Genomic DNA, 4,273 nt, shown 5'->3' with positions numbered 1-4,273 from the left:
TTGAGGAGTGCTTGTATCCTGCAACTCTCCGTAATCCCCCTGTCTCCACGCTCTGCAGTACTGGGGTTACAGGTGTGTGGAGTCATGTTCACCCCTGTCTTGCAATCGCTTTTAATCACCCGCTTCTTTATTAGATGCGAGCTCCCTTGAGAGGAAGAATGGCCTCTGTCTCACAGAAATTCGCCTGTCTCTCTCTCTCCAGAGTGCTGGGATTAAAAGCCGCCACCACTGCCCAGCTTCCGGATATATGGAGACTGCTGAAGTCTGGCAAGAATGGTGGGCACACAGGGGTACCTGTGGGTAACTGACCTTGGGTGGGCTATGAAGCCTTTTGTGGGGACTAAGCCAAACAATAACCTTTCTGAGTTCTGTCCAAGTCACAGGGCCCGAGTATTTTTTGTATGTAGTCTTCCCCACATGAGTGGGTTCTCCTCCAGCACTCTGAGCCTCACGAAGCTGGGGGGCTCTTAGTCTCCATCTACCCTCTGCTCTCAGGGCCCAACCTCGAGGCAGCCTTCACACTGCCTGTGGTCTCTAGGATGACTTCTGTCTGGATGCTGGCTGCTCTGTGAGCTGTTGGCAGAGCTCGAGTGAGCCCTGTAGTCTCTGCTGGACTTGATACCAATAAAAGGTGAGCTCTGGAGAGAATTTTGCTTCTTAGTTGTTTTTTGTTTGTTTGTTTGTTTGTTTTCCTCTTTGGTTCTTGCTTGGGTTCCCGTGGAAACTAGAGGGTGTACCGTGAACTCATGATTTTGGTTTTCCCGTGTAAGCAGTTCTTGGGGTCCTCTGCCTGAGGGTGATGTAGAAAGTCTCTTTGTCATCCCTGTGCTAATTCTTCTTCCCTCTCTCTTTGTTACTCTGCTTTCCCCTTCTCTGCTTATGGAATTCTGCTTTCTCCAGCATTTCCCTTGGGGCATAACCACCCCCAGCGCCCACCCTACTCCCATTCCCACCCTCTGCATCTGCTTCCTTCTGATCCAGCTTGCCTTTGTTCCGGCTGTTGAAGCTGGTCGGGAGTTCACGCCACACATTTTCACGGTGAAGACAACTTCTTTTTCAAAGAGTCCCTGGGCGTTCAAATATTTCTAAAATGAAGCAAACACTAGAGGAAGACATGGAGAGGGTATGAGTCTGTCTCGGCAGAGGTCCCCCGAGGTGAGAATGCTGGACGCCCACTTCCTCCTCTGCCAGGCTAGTGACAGCTCTCTCAAAAACACATGCGGGGGCAGAAAGACTGGTTTTCTCTGTCAGATGAAGGAATTTCCATAAATATAATTAAAATAATGTGGAAGGCATATATGGCCCACACATTGAAACCAGGGGCTTAGCAGATATTTATATACCCATATACACAGCAAGCAGTGTTAGTGGACGCGGTGGAAAGAACCCAAACACCAGCAGAAGAGATTAGGTTTGAGGGGATAAGCAAATTCGGCATATGCGATCTTAGCCTTAGAAAAGAATGAAATTCTGATACAGGCTACAGCATAAATCAACCTTGAAAGTGAAGTAAGCCAGATACGAAAAGATGGCTACTGTGTCATTTCTCCTGTATGAGAAACTCAGAGCCGTCAAACTCATAGACTGTAGAGTGGTGGTCACCAGAGGCCTGGGAGAGGGCCACGGAGTGACTGTCTAAGGGGTCGGCATTGCTGCTCAAGGAGACGATTGTGTATGAGCACGCGCATACACACGTGTGTACGCACGCGCATACAGTTAATCATCCAGTGTTAGCTATTGAGTCTCTGCTGGACTGAACTGCACACTTAAAACGGCAAGATTGGTAAAGCCGCGTTAGCTGTCCTTTCACCACAATAGACAAATAGAACAACCAGCAGCGTGGATATCATAGTTTTGTTGTTTCTCCATAATTCATTTTTCTCTTTGGTCCAGGCTACGGAGAGAAGAATCAAAAGATGATTGGAGATTCACCTACCAACGTAACTGCTGCTTGTGTGTCTTCTTTCTACGCCACGCTGCTCATAAAGCTTATTAATAACACCAAAGCACACCTTCCTTCTAAGTAATTTTTCTCCCTGTGACTTTTGTGCACCAGCCTAGGAAAGAAAACATCTTTATTGAGGCGAATGCATGCTTGCCAAAGTTACCAAAACAAATCCTGTGACTGTGGCAACCCTTGGAACTGGGCTGGGAAACCTGGATTTTGCAATTCTTAGACACACACTGAATGATACTTCTTGTCCTGGGCTCCCTGACTTCATACAGGAAGTATGTGACCTCCAGGTCCCCGGGCTCTCTGAAAGGGAACTTTGACAGGGGCCAAACGAGCAGTGGGATTCCTCTCAGCTCAGGTAATTTTTTGTGGCTGATAGTTGTGTTAAAGTTTTGAAAAGCAAATACCACCTGCTTGCTTAACCTGAGAACGGGAGCTCGGGTGGAATGAACTCAAATTTGATGGCCAGACGCCCTGAGCGCTTGACAGACTTATAGGCTGATTTTTAGTGAGTCATTTTGACATTCTGTGTCTGCATGCCACAGGGGAATTTAGGGTCGAAAGTGGCCCCCTCACACCTGCCAGTTTCCTTAGGGTGACCCAGGTTAAATTCCTCTCTGCAGTTTGGGGAGCAGGCATGGGATGAAACACACACACCAGCTCCATTGTGACATAAAATCCAAACAACATGAAATCCCAGAACCTGTAAGACACTGCTTCCTTTGACCTATTTCAAATATCACACTGCTGCTCTCTTTCCCCTCTTTCGTCCCTTACTCCCATTCTACTCTTCTACTCTTTCTTTGATTTTCCATTATCTTTTTGCAGTTCATGCACCCTGAGTATTACACTTTTGCCCATTTATGTCTTCCAGAGCTACACATGCATGACTCCAGCGTGTATGCATGCACACACACATATGCCACATACACACACACACACACACTCCACACACATACGTACATACACACATGCACACAAATGCGCTCATGAATGCATGAACACTCACATGCACTCATGCACAGCCATACACACACCAAATTACTCTATGTCTCACTTTTCTTGCAAGCCTTCAGGCATGGATTGTAGGTATTATATTATATTGTGGGACTATATATTCCATTATATTATGGAAAATGGAGGGAGCTGGCAAATAGATGGTTGGTCAAAGTCACTTGAGAACAGAAAAGATGGAGATAGCATAGTAAAGAGTCCACCCTTAACACTTTCCTAGAGCTCTCTTCAGTTGCCACACACAAAAGCCAGGTCTTCGGCCTTGCCAAATACTAGGCCTACTGAGGAGCCCAAAGTGGGGGACAAGAAGGCATGCTATGTCTATGCTTCCTTTTTTGAGGCAGGGCTCTAGTTCTGCTTGGGAAATACTGGATGTCTGAGGAGCTAGCTGACAGGCCAGGTGGGAGGCTACAGGGAGAACCTTCCTGGGGCTGTGAGGAAGAAAGCCCAGTTTATTGGTTTCTTTCTGTGTTGCTGACTGGACTCAGGTTGACATGACCATCTAAGAGGATGAGGTACTGTTGGGGAGCACAGGTAGATGAAAAACTGGCAAAAAAAATAATTGTAACATTGGAAATGTTGCTAAATATCAGTAGCAAAAGCTATAGTAATGATGATGTCGTTATAGCTAAGAGACCAGCTAACTATTTTTACCCAGTGTGTTTTGAATCCTGTGATACATTGCTGTTTCCTTCGTGTTACACTCGGGCGACAGCTACTATTGTTATAGGCAATATACAGGGCATCCCCCCGTGGAGAGATAAGGTGATGCTCAGTAAAGCACTGAAATAACCGTTTGAACAGATATCCACGGTTCATGAGTTGGGCAGCTCCGAACTGCAGGTGGCTTGCAGCTCCAGGAACGGTGGAGTGGGGTGGGGGTCGTAAGGTGAGTATTGAAGCACAGTGAAGATGTGACTGTCCAAAGTGGGGGCAGTAGCCTTCAGTCCCTGGTTAGAGGCAAGCAGGCACTTTCTGATGGATAAAGCAAGTCTCAGCTCCCAGCTGTGGTCCTTGCTGCTGAGTCGACTTTCTAGTTTGCTTAGATAGCATCCCAGGACACCACAACTGCCTCCGCCTAATCACCGCCATTCAATTATCCTAACACTCCATTTTACATAGGGCAGCTCCAAGAAGCTCTTTACCTGAAGACTGGATGACTAAGAGACAGATGCTTCATTATATAGCCATTATACTGCCTCCTTTTAATATTAATATTCTTGCTTCTCGTATCTGACTGAGATGCCACTCGATCCACCGTCACTATCACCAACAAAGTGACGTGTCATTGGGAAAAGATCTCTA

The 4,273-nt window shown here is 46.7% G+C and overlaps 1 long non-coding RNA gene across 1 annotated transcript; it reads left to right on the top strand.

Annotated features, from left to right (window-relative positions):
• The first annotated feature begins 227 nt into the window (after positions 1-227).
• LOC142852830 (uncharacterized) lies at positions 228-2,695 on the top strand. The gene is made up of 4 exons (XR_012911005.1): positions 228-276; positions 496-631; positions 901-1,155; positions 1,894-2,695. It is a non-coding gene; the product is annotated as an uncharacterized LOC142852830 (long non-coding RNA).
• The last annotated feature ends 1,578 nt before the right edge of the window (positions 2,696-4,273 follow it).

This window comes from Microtus pennsylvanicus, chromosome 6 (genome assembly GCF_037038515.1).
Source record: "Microtus pennsylvanicus isolate mMicPen1 chromosome 6, mMicPen1.hap1, whole genome shotgun sequence".
Classification (NCBI taxonomy): Eukaryota; Metazoa; Chordata; class Mammalia; order Rodentia; family Cricetidae; genus Microtus; species Microtus pennsylvanicus.
The sequence above is the reverse complement of the archived record's forward strand: the minus strand, read 5'-3'. Positions and strand labels throughout refer to the sequence as shown.